The sequence below is a fragment of the Ammospiza nelsoni genome, chromosome 7, assembly GCF_027579445.1.
Source record: "Ammospiza nelsoni isolate bAmmNel1 chromosome 7, bAmmNel1.pri, whole genome shotgun sequence".
Lineage (NCBI taxonomy): Eukaryota > Metazoa > Chordata > Aves > Passeriformes > Passerellidae > Ammospiza > Ammospiza nelsoni.
In genome coordinates, this window is record NC_080639.1 from 29845238 (window position 1) to 29863354 (window position 18117).

The 18117-nt window shown below is 42.8% G+C and overlaps 1 protein-coding gene across 1 annotated transcript in view; it reads right to left on the reverse strand.

Moving 5' to 3' along the window:
• MYLK (myosin light chain kinase) overlaps positions 1-162 on the reverse strand; it is a 195367-nt gene extending 195205 nt beyond the window's left edge. Inside the window, exon 1 of the mRNA XM_059475797.1 lies at positions 46-162. The gene's annotated coding sequence lies outside the window, so the exon portion shown is untranslated. The remainder of the gene's footprint in view (positions 1-45) is intronic.
• Between the last annotated feature and the right edge of the window lie 17955 nt (positions 163-18117).

Sequence of the window (18117 nt, forward strand, 5' to 3'; positions counted from 1 at the left end):
AATAAAACTGTAAAAAATCATACATAAAAGATGACAAGTACTTACTACCAGGTTTGCTTGCTCTGGGATTAACGCACTCCAGGAGGGGAGCCGTAGGTGAGCCCTCCTCCCTGCCGGAGTCCAGCTGCCGCTCTCGCCGGGGAAGGGACGGGAGCTGGGCTGAGCCTCCCGCCGGAATCCCGCGGCTCCGGTGCTCCAAGCCCGGCATGTGCGCGCAGCCCGCGCCGCTGGGCTGGCTCGCTGCAGCGCCGCTACCTCGCCTCTCCGGAGAAGCAGGTTTCCCTCTTCTCCTCCTCCTCCTCCTTCTCCGCCTACTTCACCTCCCCCCGCGGAGGATGCCGCGGTACCCCCCGCCCGTGCCCGCCCCCGGGCTTCCCTCCGCGTCCCGGGGCGCAGTGGGCAGGGAGAGCCCCACGCTCCGGAGCCGCCTCGCCCCGAGCTGCCCAGCCCTGGATCTGCTGCTCCGGCCGCAGCCCACCTGCTGCTCTGCTCTGCTCGGCCGGGCTGGGCCGGGCTGGGCTGGGCCGGGCTGGGCAGCGGGGGAAGCGCGGAGCCCGCAGGGGAAGCGGTGCCCAGGGCGATACTGCTGCGGTGGGAGCGGCTGCCCTTCGCTCCTTCCCGGCGGCGGCTCCCAAGGCAGCGGCCGGGGGTCCAGGGGAAGCCCCGGGTGCGCCAGGGCCAGCGAAGGGAGGGGCACGGCCAGCCCAGCCCAGCCCAGCCCAGCTCGGCTCCTGTGGAGCGCGGCTCGCCCAGGTGGGGCGGCTGCGGATGGAGGGTGCCCAGACCTGGCTGCGAGGTGTGTGAGGAGTTTGTCGGGATGCACATGGGTGCCGTAAGAGCTGTGCGCTGCAGAGTCTCTGGGGGTGTGAGAGTTATAGACCTTGTGTCTATGGGGTGCATGTATGGGAAGTGTAGAGGAATGTGCTTATGGACTCTCATGGGATGGGAATGAAATACACATGGGAGAGCTGTGTGTGTTCTGGAGGAACTGCACAGCTTGCATATAGGGGAGAGCACAGAAGATGTATGTGAAGGTTTGCATGGGGCTGGGATAGGATGCCCGAGGGGTGTGTATGGGGAGTGTAGGGGTGTGTGTGGAGCTGCAGCCCTGCCATGCAGTGTCCCAATGCCAGCCACTGGGCATTCTCTCAGGCACACGGGGGCCTCAGGGCTGTCCCTGCCTCCCCCACCCCATGGGCCTGCCTAGGGCCCCTGCTCTGGCACATCTGCCTAGGGACATCCAAATCTGGGGCAAGGGATTTCTTTTAATAAACCATTTACAGGTAATTGTGTTAAGTACTAAAGTAGTGTAGAAAGACGAGCAAATGCGAGATGGGGACAAATTGAATCCTCTTCAACAATAAGATCTTAGAACTGCTGTTTTATAATGTGGAGACCCAGAAGGGGAAAGGTAGTATAATCACATACATTGAGAACTTGAAGCCTTTCCACTCTGATATTTTAACGTTTTCATTTGCACATTTAAAAAAATCCAATCAAATGCCTATTTGAAATGGTCTTATAGCCAGATCATAAACACACATGGGGAAAGACATACAAAAAGCCCAGGTCTGTGGATTAAGCTTTCCTTTTCTGTCCTCTAATGTTCTTCTGTGCTGCAGATTGCTGCTAGGTGTGTTAATGCAGGGTTCTGAACTGCTACAGAAAAAGTACAAGCCGTAGAAAACCTGTCTCCTCACCAGGCACCAAGATACTTTTAAGGATGATGGAGCAAACCACAGCCCAGGATACAATTCTTTCTCTTCCCTTACTGTTTCATCCTAACAGCCATCAACTCAGAAAAATGGGACCAAGATAAGCAAGTCACAGCAAAGCTGTTCTTGCCTGCTGTGATGCCAAGAGTTTTATATTTGCAGAGACCTCAGTGTTTTCCATTTTGATTCTGAGGTGAATTTTTCTGCCATTGATAGAGCATGTGTCCTGCAACCCTAGTAGGCTGTTCATGGTGGCAGTGCAGGATGCTGCCTTTTCCTGGTGCATCATTCCTGATGTTCTGTGAAGAATGAAAGCAGTTACCAGCATGAGTCCGTGAAAAGTTACAGCCATTGCTTTTGACTTTTTCAGGTGCAGTACAAAGGGAGTGCACTGAGGGAAATTGCTGCTAACTCTTCAGGAGGAGGCAGTGTTAGTTTTCTTTTTCTTAATTCCTTCAGGAGAACAAGATGCTTTTGCTGTTTTAAAGGCTCTGGGACTTTGAAAATAGGTTAATAGAGACTTACTTATTTATTTGCTTATTTTTATTTTGACCAGAATCACTGAGAAGGGAATCTTTTCTTTAGGAAAACTTTTCTTTAGGAAAACTTTTCTTTAGGAAAAGTTATTTTATTGTCAGAGGTTCTGAGTACCTCAGTCCTCACTTGCTCCGTTAAACCTCTCTCTCTGCTGGTTACATCCAGCCAGACTGATACTCCTGGGCTTTTCCCTTCTCACTGCATGGTTTTGGCAAATTCTGGATTGCCAAATGTTTTTCTCTTCACCCCAAATCCATCCCTGATCTTTGCTGACGTGCATGACTGTCTGTCCATAGTGGATTTCAGATGGCAGTGCATGCACACACAGTTCCACAGCACATGAGCTGTTAAAAGCAAGATGCTTGTTGTATGAACACTTGTTTTCTGTAGATAAATGATTATTTGGCATTAGAATACAGAAAGTACACGAAAACCAAAGAGTAACACAGAGCCAGGGACAAGCTTGCTTTGACCTTCTCGGTGGTCTGACTGAAGACTCTACTGCCAACACCTTCTTGGAAAGAGTTTTCTTCTCAACATATTTTAACTGTTAAGAAGATGCTGCTCTGCATCATGGTTATGCTTTTCTGTGCTGATTTCTAGCCTAGACTTCATGAAACCTTTTTCTTGTAAACATTCTCATGTCTTACCAGTTGGGAATCGCTGCTCTAGACAATCTTGTAATAGCATCACTGTCTCTGCTTTCAATTTAAAATGATTGCTCAGGCCTTAAACACTCACAAAGAACAAGGCCCAGTGTTGCCAGTGAACCCACATCTGCCTTCAGCTGAGAGGGAGGAGTAGGAGACACTTGAATCGTGATGAAAGCCACTGAGCTCCATAAGGAGAGCAGACGCTGCCCCTGCTGGGTTTCAAGGGATTGACTCATTTTCAGCAGAGCTCATCTTTTTTCCTGTTTTGTTTTGCTGGGCTTTTTTGGGGGTTTGCTTTGTTGGGTTTTTTAATTGCACAAGTCAGATCAAGAAGAAAAAGAAAAAAAAAAAAACAAGTGAGGGATCTCCCATCCTAGCACAAACCAGAATGACATAACACTTAAAGTCCAAACACAGTTCATCCCCAGAGTCCTTTTGGGACCATTTGTCTTCTAGCTGGGCCTTTGTCCTCAGAGCCCTCTAGGATGCTGGAAGTCAATAGTTCCACTTCTTTGGAGGCTGATCTTAAATCTGATCAAGATCAAGATAATGAAAGTTCAGATATGACATTTAATGAATGCTGCTGGCTACAGTAATCCTGTGCATTCTGAACTGGCTGCTTGAGGGTTGTTTTTTAATTGTAAACATCCTCCATGCAGCTGCTCCAGGGACGTGTTTAGGAAACAGCGGCTGGCTGTGTTTAAAAGATTTCAACTCATCTTGACCTACATTTAGATTTTTGTAGCTTACAAGCCACGGACTGTAACCAACAAAGCCCTCAGAGAGCTTATATAGCTTCTGTAGGGCAGGGCACAGGAAACGAGTGAAGGATGAAGTTACCCAGCTGAAGTGTTAGGAAAAGTGAGTTACTGAAGCTGAACTTCGGGGTTCAGATGATTATCAGGTGATTAGGAGAACAAGGAGCAGCACTGCATAGAGGGAGTAAAGATAACCTCTCCTTTTGCCTTCTGCTTTCTTCCCCATTCATTCTTTCGGTGGAAATCTTTCTGTAAAATCCTTTAGGCTCCTTTCAGGATAAAGTTCAGGAGGTACCTAAACACCATTGTATTTTGATATGTGCTGCCTTCTCACTTACAGTTCTGCTCCAGAAGTTGCTCAAGTTTAGGGCTTGTTTCTGATATGACCCCTAATTAAGCAGGGAAAGTGCTAGAATAAGATACTTGGGAATTAACTTTATTGGAAAGGAGCACATTTGTCCATTTCCCAGAGCCCATTCTTTCTTTTATTTCTGACACAGGAGCTTGTAATGCTTTTTTTCAGAATGTAAGCACACATTTTAAAAGCAATGCAGTTTCTAGCCTCTTGAGATTAGAAGATAATCTTCTAAAAAGTGAGCCTCTATAATATCTTCCCACATCTGCAGCAGACTAAATTATCATCCTCATCCTGCTTATGTCTTTGCTGATTGTGAACATAGAAAGCATTAAAAGCTTGTGAGTTTCATGCTGCAAATGGAGATTGAGTATGTAAGGAAGGAGGAAACCAAGAGGGCAGACATTATAGTAGCAGTACTAACACTGACATACAACATTTAGGCCAGCATCAGTTTACTCAGTTCAGGAGAAAGAAAACTTGGTTAGATGTGCCAGCAAAAGACCACACAGGTAGTTCATGCCTATCTGGTGACTTGTGCAGGTATCTGAGCCTTTATACTTCTATGTTTGATGGAAAGAGGTGACAGGGCTGTAAGCCTTTGGCTGCTGGGGAAATTTCAGATTTGGAAACTCAGCAGCTGTTTTATCATCTTGTATTTAGAGGCTGGAACAAGATAAGCTAGTGGATAAACAATGAAGATCTAGCAATTTGATTGATTTTAATAGCACAACTAAATTGCACAACTTGTGTTTCAAACTAATAGACTGTTCAGACTAGCAGACCAAATATTTGGTTGAACTACAAATATCCTGCATCTTCATTTTTCTAAAGCCACAGGTGGTGGCAGAGAACTTCAGCTTTCATAAATTACAGCATCCAAAACAGTAACTACTTCTGACTGTTGCTGAGTGAAATCCATCAGCAGGGTCCTGTTGGTTTTCATGTCATACATAAAGGGAGAGGCTCCTCAGAGCTGTGCAAATGGACACAGAGAAACACATTGACCCTGTAAATCTGTCATAGAGTCACAGAACATCCTGAACTGGAAGAGACCTACAGGTCTTCAAAGTCCAGCCAGTCCTGGCCCTGCCCAGGACACCTCAAGAATCTCACCATGAGCCTGAGAGCACTGTCCAAACACTTCTTTAGCTCGTGCTGTGACCACTGCCCTGGGGAGCCTGTTCTGGTGCCCAGCCACCCTCTGGGTGAAGAACCTTTTCCTAATGTGCAACACAAATCTTCTTTGGGTTTTTTGTAAAGATAATCAACAGAAGAAAAATCTTCCCCCTGTGCACAGTGCAGTTAGCTGTGTCCTTTTTCATGAAATGGGAACAGTGAATGGGGAAGACACAGCTTTGTGTCCTAGAGCTGTCACTTCAGCAGAGCTAAACTCAAAGGGAATTTGAGATGCATCAGAGGCTGGGAAAATTTAGCAAATATGCCTATTACTGTTTCTACCAAAGTACAGTTATATTCTTCTCAATAATCTACAGTGGAGAGCTTCCATTACATCTGGAGTTAGTACCCATTGCTATGCATACAGAGACCAGCCAAGCCAGCTACAGAGTATAATTTACTTTTATTACAACCTTCAGTCTCTAATCTGAATTTCTAGGCTAAAGAAAGAAGCACTGGTCATGGCTACATGGCTACAGCATAATTACAGAGATGTACAGTATTCGTATTTTATTGCTGTTTTGTTTTTTTCTTTTTTTTTCTCTTTTCAATGCAAAGCTAAAGAATGCAAATACCCCAACCCTTGAGAATGAAAGTGAAGAACAGTGTGATAGAAACAATGTCTGGCAAGTGTTATATAACACGTATTTGTTGCCTTCAAGAAGTAAACATGATAAATTTGGAGATATATTTGAAGTTTTCCTAATTCATGGCAAGAAAATTGTTAGTTGGCAAAGCTCAGATTAGGTAACTTCAACAGTTATGGGAGAGTAATGTAGCATTTGTAATTAAAAGCTTTTGCCAGGAAATCCTGTTCAGTTATCAACCAATACACAAACAGTAAAAATGCAAGAAGATATAGTTACCTGTGAATGCAGCACATACCTGACCATGCTCCAGTGCACATTTGGAATTTCCAACCTCCCACAGCAGGAGTTTCACACAAGTAGTTCACTATCTATATTTTGGAAGGCAACCCCGGTTGCGCTGCAGATATACCCAGGCTTTGGGATTTATGGCCAGATGTCTATTGCAGAGCAGGTGAAAATATGCAACTTACTGAGGGGAATGCTCCCCTCCAGGAGGGGAATGCAGGATTTCCCAGGCACTACCAAAACAGCTGTATTTGCACATCACTCATCTATGGCACATGTACCTGAAGATACCATGTAGATGTAACTAGTAGAGTTGCAGATATAGGGAGAGAGAAAATGAATACTTGTCCCCTTCATTTTTTTTCCCCTGAAAGAGGAAAACATTCATTTTTACCAAATTTAATGAGAGAAACCAATCTGTCTTTATTTGTGCCCTAGCTGAAAGTATTGTCAGCAAATTCCATCTGGACTAAAAGCTTTAAGTCCCTGTGGTGGTGTCAGATTTCTCAGACTTTAAGTTAAAAATGACTTTGAGCAGATTAACTAGCTGGGACTTGAAGATAAAGCTGGCTTCTCTTAAAGAAATGTGTTTTACACACTGCTAAGTGTGCTCGGTTCCTCTTTTATTCAAAGGAAGTAAAGGAGTTTTGTGAAAAGAGCCTTCAATAGGGTCTTTTCCTTTTAAAACTGTGGAAGAGTTCCAGCCAGTCTGTAGCACTGGCTTGAACTTTGTTTTTCTCCAAAGCAAGAACCCTTTAGTTTTCAGTGGCTTCTACATTTTTTCCTCCTTCTTTTGTAAAATGTGCCAGTGAAGTCAAGTGGGTTGTATTAACATTTTTTCAAACATTCACACTTAGGACCAAAAAAGGAAATACTTAATAAATATAACCAGGAATATGTTGGAATGTTGATCTTCTGATGACCATAAGAATTTTCAGTCATAAGGTCTAATTAAGTATCCCAAGTTGGAAATGCTTCCAGTGACTGATACATCTCCTTGTTATCTGGTCAAACATTTTTTAAGTCAGCCCAAGTGGCTTTTGTGCCAAAGTGATATTTTTAATATGAATAAAACACATGCACAAGAAACTGCATTAAAATTCACCCAGGGTAGTAATATTTTTGCCTCTCAAATATGCTCTGAAAACTTCAATTTAACTTTATGCACAGGGGGATAACTGGCAGTGAAGCAGCTCTGCAGTGGTAGTTGTATGTGTTTGTTTAGAACAAAAATTTTTGGTCTAAGAAAAATTTGTCTGTGTGGCTTAGTATGGCAGTTTGGACCACCATTGCTGACATTCTTAAATTGTGATGGAGTGGGGAAAAAGGGAAATAAAGACATCACGTGAGACAGTTTTCCAAAACCAAATGTAACACTGTTATTCAAGGAAAAAACATTTTTGCCATATTAGATAAAGAAAACAAAAATTAAACACAGAGATAGAAAATAACTAATTAACCACTTCTGATTAGGAGCAGGAAAATTCAGTAGTACTCAGATAGTCAGAGCTGCTTTGTATTAACTGCTAAAACATAAAAACATTTAAAGAGACAATCGGTGCCCCAAGGAGCATCTCCTCTACACAGACAAGTCAGACAAAGGAAGCTCATTGTTTCAGAATTAGGGAACTGAGGCACAGAATAATTGCCATGTCTGCAGCCAGTCTGTGGTAGGAGGGTAATTGAATGCAGATCTCCTCACCACATGCACATTCTCTATCTATATTCCAACTGGTCAGCTGAAACAGCCTTTCATTAACTGCTCTGTCAACATACCAAGAATTACAGAGGACCAAGAACATTTCATATGCTTCAAATCCACTTCTGCCACCATGGCATTTAAAAGCATGTAGGGCAAACACCACAGACACACTGAGTTCTCCAACCCCGAGAGCAGGTTGGAAACTTACAGACTCCTCCCCTGAGATATTCCTATTTATATTCTATTTTTAACTCCAGATTCCTGTTGCAGGATCAAGTTTTCTTTAAAATATCTTGGAAAAAAATTCCAGCTTTCCTTTAGCTGGAAGGTGAAGCTTTATTTACTTTAAGCTAGGATCAGCCTTCTTACCGTAGCTTTCCTCACACAGTGAGTGGCATTTACCTGTTCCAACATGGTAAAACGTGGTGCATCCTCCACAGCAAGTGAGGCTATCACAGCACTCCTAAAGGCAGCAAGTGCAGTTCTCAGCTCTTCCAACAACCAGCAGAAGCCAGGAATTAATCTTGTTTGTGTCAATGTAGTTCTTGGAGAAATAAAGTAAGAAAATAACTAGGGAATAAGGAAAGCTTTGGGACACCAAAGAAAGCTAGATCTGGCCACTTAGCTGAGCTCATCGACTCCAGATAAAAGGGGCAATTCACAGTCCAACTCCACCTCTAGGCTGTGACACAAGGGGGGACAGAAGGTGTTCCCCAAAGCAAAATATTTTCTTTTACAGACCTGTGAAAATACCTCACCCAGTGGGGCTCCACAGGCCTCCTGCAGTGCAAATAACCAACTGCCAAGTCAGGCCATTTGTTTTGCTAAACACAACCTTCTCCAAAGCATTTTTATGTTACACATTTGTGTATTTAATTCATACACATCTTAACCTACTGGGAACCAGGGAGGAGAAAGCACTTGGAGAACAAAGTGTGAAGGCCTCCATTTGCTCACAGGACAACTGAGCAACTATTTAAGAACTTTGGCACATGGGCCATGGTAGAAACAGCATTTCAAGTGCTTCAAATGTGGAATACTAATAATAAGATGTAAAAGCAATAGAGGACATTTTGGCCCTTCTCTTTGGCGGCTTCTCTTTAATTGAAATATAGACTTTGTTTGATCTTTGCAAGACAAGGAGTTTTGTCAGCACAGGGGAAATTTTACCAAGTAGGAAACAAATCTGTGATTCCTTAGAAGCCTGGGAATGCCAAATCAGTATTTATTAGCCTCACAGCCATCACCTCAGTAGTGCCAAGTTATTCTGTCGGTCAGGCTGCCCAGCTCTTTCTTCATGGCTGAACCCTGTTTCCTAAAATATTCCCCTGTTAAAGCTTGTTCCTGGAGCACTACCTTAATGCCTGTTCCTTTTGAGACTCAGCATTTGCTGGTGTCCAGGAGCACATTCAGATTCTTTCAGCTCATGCTAGGACTCTGACTCCAACGTGCCCTGTGGCAGGGAGTTCCATAATTTAGCCCTGTGCTGAGAAAATATATTTTAAATCAGTATTGGCTACTGCCTGTCTGGTACCACTTACAAGAAAAAAAAGGCAAAACAAAACACCCCCAAAACCAGAGGAATAATTTGTGAAAGGTTAAATTTTGTTTATTAGGAGAATACTCTATACCCTCCTTCATCTCCTCACCAAGGAAAGCTAAAGGATGCCTAGAATCTGGGTGCAGGGTGAGAACTAAATGAGGCAAGTTCTTGTTCCTTTTTTGTGATTGCAAAGTAATGAGTAAATCACAGTGGTTGTGTCCTTTATTAGTTTACTTACACAATTAATACATCCCCGTGCTGCTGGCATCTTACAGCACCAGAAGAGACCTGTCTCTAAAGTGCAACTTAAAAAAGTTAATTGTTTGCCATGGCTCCCAGGCATGGAGATATGATGAATTCTCTCATATTCCTTCAGGCAACCTCTCGTGTGGAAGAGAGGAGACCCCATTTAACAGTGCCCTCTTGTGCCTGATGGAATAAACCAGGTCTGTAACCAGGTGCTTGGCTCCATGGGGGAGTTGCATCCACAGGGAGCTTTGCAGAAAGAAAATGAATTAAATACTCTCTAAATAAAATCGTTCCTTCTCTAGGCCACTTCCAAAGCAGCAACTATTGCTGGTGAGGCTCAACACCATCAGCATTTACACAGCCAAATTTCCATTGCTAGAGTTAGACCTTCTCCTCCATCTCCAAAGCAAGGGCTGCCCTCTCTGTGTTGGGAGGAACAGGACTCTCCAAGGAGAAGGAAAATAGATGGAAAGCAGCTGACTCTGCCTCGTGTTCACCCTTGAGCTAAGCACAGGATAAATTCAGAGTGTCCCTGAACTTTCAGGCTTAAAATGACAGAGCACAAAAATGAGTACCAGCCCAGAGACACATATAATATTGAAAAGAAATGCACTCCTTTTTTTCCCCTCTGATCTTTCCCTGTTCTTCTTCCTGGTCTCATCCCACAGGTTCGGTGTAAAATACATTGTATCTGCTTGTACACTCACAACATAGCTCTTCTAGCCCAGTGTCACTAAAAATTACAGTTCCAGGGGCAGTTTCTTAATACCAGTTATGCTCTTCCTTTCACCTGTGCTAGGAGAAGAGTAATTTAAAAATAGATTGTCTTCCTTGTGGCAGAGAATCTGCAGACATCACAGTTGGCATCTCTTTTCTCTGCAGCCCTGCAATGAAACATTGGGTATTCAAGTTATTTCTGATCAAAAGAACTACTTTTGTATGGGCAGCTTTATGCCCTTGCAGTCCCTAAATATTTTGGCAGCCAAATCCAAACAAGTACACTTATAGAAAACTCCGTTTTTGCACAGCCTTGATGCAGCTTACTGTCTGCTCCAAGCAGTGCCAGCCCCACAGGCTGCCAGCCCCAGCCCCTGTGGCTGATCCTCAGCCCAGCACCAGGAAAATCTGATCCCTTTCTCACTCCAGGGACAGTTCCTCCTGTGCATCACAAGGTGTGGTGCTGCTTTAGACAGATAAGCAGACTAATTCCCTGGGCACCAGCCTAACTCAGGCTTCAGTTGCTGTTTATTTGTTTTTCCTGATCAACTACAATTTCAGATTCTAGGTGTTTGGGTTTTCGTTTTTTTTCCTGCAGAGGGGAAATTTGTAAGAGATCTTTACTGCATGAATAATCTCAGACTACATGAGCATTCTTGCTGGAGGCTTTCAGGGCATTTACAGCTTGCTCTCTTCTATAAAACCTCTAATTTTTTTGAAACTTATAGCAGGTCAATTATCTTATTCCCCCCCTCTTCTGTCACATTAGCTTAAAATCAGGCAATGAGTTCAAAAGCTATTAAAGGGACACAGACAGATACCAGGATCATAAGTCTCATTTCCTTAATAAAGTAAATTAACATTTCAGATGGTGTCTGGTTCTCATTGCTCACAGTCTAGACAAAACAGGCATACACAGGACAGACAGGGCATTAGAGCTGAAATTTATTTTTATCTTTATTACATTTTCACAGAAAAGAAATTGCAAATTGACAATAAGAATAATTTTACGTGGTTTTGGGGACAGCTCAAGAGAATGACTACGGAAGTAGCAGCTGTTCATTTCTATGTTTCTAGATTTATTCCAGAAGAGGAAAATACTGATCAAAAGTCAGGAGTGTCTAAATGGAGCTCTCATTAGATGGGCACCCACTGCAGGCAGCACTGGTTGTCAAAGCCATTTTTATTTTTAGAAGCAATCTGTAAACTATTTTTTATGGATATCAAGTCTTCCCACAGGTTCCAGGTGATGAGGAAGAAATTTGTACAAAGAGATTAAAAAGTAAATTACATATAAAAGTTGGAAATAGACATTAGGTGTATGTGTGGTGGCAGGACATGAGCAGTAACCTACAAATTAATGCTGAGTTTGAAATGGAAAAAAAAAGAAGAGAAAAGCAGACAAAGGGGTAGCTTTGAAGTACACTCCAATGTCACAGCTGAAGGACTCCACCATCAGAAATCAAAAGAGAATGTGGATGGATATTGCTTCATAAGTGCCCATAAAAACTGGATGTGCAGTAAGACAGCTGTAATAAGCTGAATGCTGTGAGTTAATCCATACTTTTCTCACAAGAGCACTGAAGCTAATCCATCCTGGCATTAGGCTCAGTAATTACTCAGTGCAGGTGCATGCATTTGCTACGCCTGCAGCCAGCTTTGATGCTGCTCCAGCACAAGCTGTTAGCTGGGAAGGAGGGCAGCTGTGGCTCTGAATTTTGTACCTGGCATTCATTAAGACATCCAGTGGAGAGATCCCTGCCAGAGCTCCACTCTGCTGAAAGTGTGCACTCGGTGGATTTCGTTTCTGGAAGTGCTTTGGATACAGAAAAGTGTGACTAATGCTCTGTTATTCCACCATAAGGATTAACAAAATATTAGAGTCTTTTAAAAATGATACTGTGGCTGTAGGACTTTTTTGCCTCTATATGTGTACATGTATAACTATATACAGGTATATGTGTGCCACTGTCTTTAGCATGAAGGCAATATTTAGTCATTAAGCAGAGCAATAAGATCTTTCCAATCCTTAATCTGGGAGAAGGTACCTAGTTTGCCTCTCTGATCTCCAAAACAGACTAAGATGTCATTGCAATGCAGATGTCAACTCTGATTATTATTTTCAAAAGCAGTTCCTTTGAATGAGCTTGAAATATTTTAAGATTGATGGCTGTGACATCTCAAAAGGCTAAATATGTTTCTGGTGAACTGCAGACTAAAGGAGTGGAGCAAAGCAGAACAGAAGTATAGCCAGCAGATTCTTCCAGCAAACTTTTCAAGCTTTTCTGCCATTTTCAAACATGTACAAACCACAGCTTGCTTACACCCCCAGATCTTTGGTGTCATTTCATCAGAATGGATGTTTCTGTTGGAGTATTGCAAAATGTCTACATTAAAGAAGAGAACCAAGCCCTGGAAAGTGAGATCCAGATGAATTATGGTAATATCTGGCTGTTTATCAGTATGCTTGCTGCAAGAGATGAGAGTCAATGCTCCTTCCACACTTGTTAACTCCTACACCAAAAGTGTCTCTCAAAAGATCCCTGGATAATTGTTTGAGTGGACTGTAGTTTTTTTAAGGTCTAGAATTATTGCTGGTACATTTTGTCTATTCTTAAATCAGACTATTTCTCAGACTTATTTCCCCAGTGGTGCTGATTTAGCACCTTCATGGGCCACCCCAGAAGTGATGAGGATTTCAGCAGAAAGTACAACCTTGCTGATCAGCTACACTTTCCACATAGGGGTGGGAAGTATAGAAGAGGAGCAGATGTTTCCACATGTGAATAGAAGGTGTTGGGATCCAGACATTCCAATTCCCAGTGCTTTCATAAACATTACAAATAGTCAGTTGTGATTTTACCCCTTAAAGGAGAGGCTTCCTACCAGCTGTCTTTCTCTGCATACATGTAAGGTGGGAACCATGCTCACTTCAGTTGGGACACTGCATCCTTTACTTCCTAAACATCCAAGAGGCTGGGGTTGCAAACAGCCAAAAAATTACTCCAAAATCCACCCCCAAAATAAACTGCAGAAAACACCTCATCCTATGTGTTTTCCTGCCAGAGTTTAATTTTTGACTGGGGCTGTCTGACGTGTTTGCATGTTGCACACAATGCTTTTATCCCAGAGTGTGGGTTCATTAGGAGCAGAAACGTGTCTCTCATGTGAGCTGGAGATGGGAAATTAGAGGCAGCCTTGTCACATCAAAAGGAAATGTTTTCACCACAGCTACAGCACCCAAGAAACATTTCAATTTCTTTACCACAGTCCTACAGTGTAATCAGATTTGGGCAGCTTTCTGTACCTCAACCTCCCTGCTTTTAAATAGAGGTTCTAATAATAATTAATTACACATATTCTTTGCCTGTTTGCACTAGACTTTCAGGACTTTTTTCTCTACACATATCCCTCATTTTTTAAAACAGAATTCAGTTTGCAGTCTTTTAGCCTTATAACAATAGAAATAATTATGTTGATTGCACAGAAAAATGGCCATAATTAATTAACAGAATGAGCTAAAGTCTGAGACTCAGATCAGACTCCTATTCATCAGGAGAGGCACTCAAGTGCTAAATGATTTGCAATAAAACTTGTAATTAAAGCTCTAACAGCTTTACTAGTGCAAAAGACTTTTTTCTCTGAGAACATTTCCAATAATTTGCTATTTCTGAAGAACAGAGCACACGAATGAACTAGTTATTCATGGAACTATGGCTATAAGATAATCTCATTAAGGCAAATGTAATGATAGGTTGAAAACAATTAATCAAAGAGATCTAAAACCAAATCCTTAGCAAAAAAAATATTTGGTTTCATTATGGTTTGAATGAACAGCCTAAACAGGAACAGATTGACTGTTGCTGACACACCTGTACCTGAGGCTTTTGGCTGGACAATGGCTGTAGGAAAGCCCCTTTCCTCTGTACACATAACCTTTGTCCAAGGTATCAGCTTTGTCCAGAATTAACTTGGCTTCAATACAGCTGAATGTTAGCAAATATTAGCGTTTTAATGCATGTAACATCATCTGCTTTTAATGTGACTATGCATGTGTGCAGTCTAGAGGTAGTGAGGAAGGGACAGTAGGACTGTGAAATTGTGCATTGTATCAAAGGATGTCAAGGCCTTGACTGCCGGTACTGAACAACGGAATATCAACTGAAACTTCAATGAAATTTATTTACAGCTGAGCAAACTGGAGGTGATGCCACTAGTCCCCAGAATGACCTTTACACTTTGATGAGAAATTATCCCATCTCACATTATTCCAAATATGCCTTGGACTGAAGACACCCAAGGGCATTGTATCTGCACTGCTCTTTTAATTAGAGTTGATGTTTCCAAAGAAACAACATACCTTGTGCCTGCTAGAGCTAACTGGAATCCTTTGTAGGTCCAGGCATGCCCAAACTGAAAACACAGGCATTCTAGCAACAGATTTTTGGAAATAAATGTGGGGAGGAAAAGCCTGAAAGTGATAGAATATAAATTGTGAAGACACCTAACTGTGAAGGTGGCCTTCAGGTGTTCCAGTGACTCAACCATCCTGGAAGTGGAAAGATGGACAGTGTCACCAGCCTGGTGTCTGCTGCTGTCCATTGTGCAGAAGGTTTTTTCCTCTTTTATCTACAAAAGGAGATTTTCTCCCTATTTCCTTTGATTCTCTCAATCTCTCTCCTTTTCTCTCTTTCTTTCTCACATCTGAGAGAAAGATTTAGTCCCAGTCTGACTTTCACTGCCATTCATTGTCACTGTAATAAGTTGGGGCCAAGCCCTTTCCTTGAGAAATGAGGGAAGATGAGGGAAGAAATAAGGGTGAAATGAGGGAGAAATGAGAGAAGAGAAAGACACATTCCTAGATGTGTCTGTCTAATAAGATGGGCAGCACTATTTTACTTTGCACCTTTAGAGCACTCAATTGTGCTTAAATGACTCCAGATGACCAGAGTTAACCAGGAGAGCTACAAAGCCCCAAAAGTCATATAACAAAGTAAGTTTTTGCTGTATTTATGTCTCACAAAACTTACAGACTTCACTGTGCTCTGAGCTCTCCAGGAGCACTGCACATCCAGTGCAAAGATGCCAGCAGCAGGTCCAGCATTAGGGCTCAGGGGTGACAGAGAAAGGCCTCAGTGGTGAAGGGGAAAGGCCAGGATAGGTTCAGCTGAATTTCCATGGAAATATCTCCTGAGAGATCAGGGCTATCACAGTCACTGCTTCCACCTTCTACAGATATCTAGGGATTCTTTTAAGCTTTCATTGAAACATAGAAATTATTTGCAAGGAAAATAAATAGGACAAAAGCATGATTTCCTCCAAATGTGTTTGGTACATTCAAGGCTCAGGTAGGAGATTGCTGATGGAGTTCCACTGCCACACAAACAATATAATCAGATCTGGGAAAAGTGCTTATGAAAAATCCTGCTGAAAACTGCAGTTTAGCAAGAAGTTCAACAGCAATTCCTTGCCCAGCCTAATCAGAAAATGGGAGAATGGGAGCACAATGGGGGCAAAGAATATTGCAATTTATATGAGAATATAGCAATTTATTATCAATTATGGATGGAGTAGGAGGACCAGAATTAGCAAGCTTAGCTAACACATTCTGTCAGCTATTAGCTTCTCTGTTAAATAGTGATAGGACTGAATAATCTAACAAATACAGGTCCTGATCCTAAAACTGAGATGCAGAGGTCCTTCACAGGCTCAGAGCTGAGGTACTTTGATTGCAAGTACACAGACTGTTACAATCATGCTTTGGGGAACTTGGCTTGGAGGGTCCCTGGAAGTTGGAGCTATGATTTATAATGAACTACCCACAGACATTCAGACTCCATTATGGTAAGAGTTGTTTTCTCCAGTGGATAACTGAGGAAGACTCTTATCCTGGTAAGGGTTGCACTGGAAGGAAGATGGGAGCAGACTCATATACAACGTGGTATTTGCAAGGAGAGAAGTATGGCAGGAAGGAAATGGAAAGGCTTTAATATATAAGCATAAAACCACAAAGATTAGACCAAGAAATGCAAAACTGCTCCAGAGGAAAAGAGCACAGTCTGTCAGTGTTATTCAGTGTAATAGCACACAGAAGGAACACATTAATCGTAACCTTGACTCAATTGTCAATACTCACAAGAGGTGGATGGGAACAACAAGACCAGTTAATGTCCCCTAAAACTGCCAGAATAACTTCTTTAAAACCCTGCAAACCCACAAACATTAAATCCCTGGTGACTTGGCATATTACACCGCCAGGCTGTCTGAGCACAGGCTGAGAATGATCAATTACAAGCCTTGTGACTCGAGTAATGAATCTTGTCACAAGCCTGTAAAGTAAACTTCAAAAGGAGAAGGGTTCTTCTGCTAATTTTTGGAGCACTGAATGACTTTTCAACAAAACCCAGGCACTTTAGAGTGATTTTCATTTGCAGTCCTCCCAGGTCTTGGTTAAAGGGAAACCAGACTTTGGGTGTATTTTGTGCATTCCTGTTTAAAAGGTGAAAAAGCTGCTGCTCAGTTACTTCAGCAGCTGAAGGAGCCAACTGAGGGGAAATTTCTAGGCTTTTAGAAGTTGTTTCTGGAATTTAGGAGCAAAATGTTTCTAATTGTGGCTTCTGTGGGATGAAATGACTGATGAAACAGTGTATTTGGAAGATGTGGCCAAATCCAAAACAACCACTTTCTGCAGCACGGCTGGATGACAACAGCTTTTGTTGTAGCTGAGTAAAGCAGTGGTTTAAAAATGCCCAGAGCTGTTTACAAGGGAGGAAAATCAGCTTCAGATAACTTTTGGAAATGGCCCCTTTTATAGTGTCATGGGCATGAAATGTAGATATCATCCAAGTTCATGCCCAAGACCCTTAAGCAAGAAGGGACCAAGCACTGCAGGCACAGGGCTACACCCTGTCACTTTTGGAACCTTTGGTGGAAGTTTCCAAGAAGGCCATCAGAATAGATTTAGCAAACATCTCAGTAATTTAAAATATTAATGGTGAACATGTGTTGTAACTGCAGTTAATTAAGCGTTGATAAAAGAATCTGAGCATAAACAATTACACACTCCCTGGAATATTTCCTAAGCAGCACCAACAATAGCAGCTCTGCTGTGCACACACTGAGGCAGCCTCAGGAACCAGCAGTGCCTGAGTCTTCTCCATGGCTTTGGGGTGATGGTTCCTGCTCTTGTTTCCAGAGCCAGCTGCTGGGAGAGAGCTCTGCTGCAGGGACTGTGCTCTGAGCCCAGCTCTTGGAGCAGGGGATGCTCTTAACCCTTTTGTAAGGATTAGGGCTGGATTATGATAGCAAAAGTGGAGTAAAGAGAGTGGTGGCACACGAGGGAGTGTTTGATGTGTGCTCACCCAACACAGGGCAGGGTTGTGACTCCACAGTCTGTACACACCCTGCTCACTGTCATCTCACATGCCATTGTGATTGCAGGGGTGATTACCACTTGCCAAGGGAAGGTTGGTAGTGACTCTCAGAGGCTTCCCAACAGCACAACAGTGATTGCAGGACCTTGTTCAGGAATGCTTCTGGAAAGAAGTAGGAAGCTTACACAGGCAGATGCCTATCTTTGCTCAGCAGATGTTACCCTGAGCAAATTGGACTGATGATGGATAGTGTTTTTAAAATAAAAATAGTGAGTGCTTTTGAAAAACTCACTTCAAAATCTGATCTGAGCCTGCTGTTCCTCAGTCAATGACTGCTATTAAAGGAGTCAAACTCTTGCTTCAGTGCTCACAGGGTGGCTCCACTGCTCTCTCACACAGAGGGTCATGGTTTAAAAGATGGGCAAGGTGCCAACCTTGTTTTACCAAGTGTTTTACCAAGT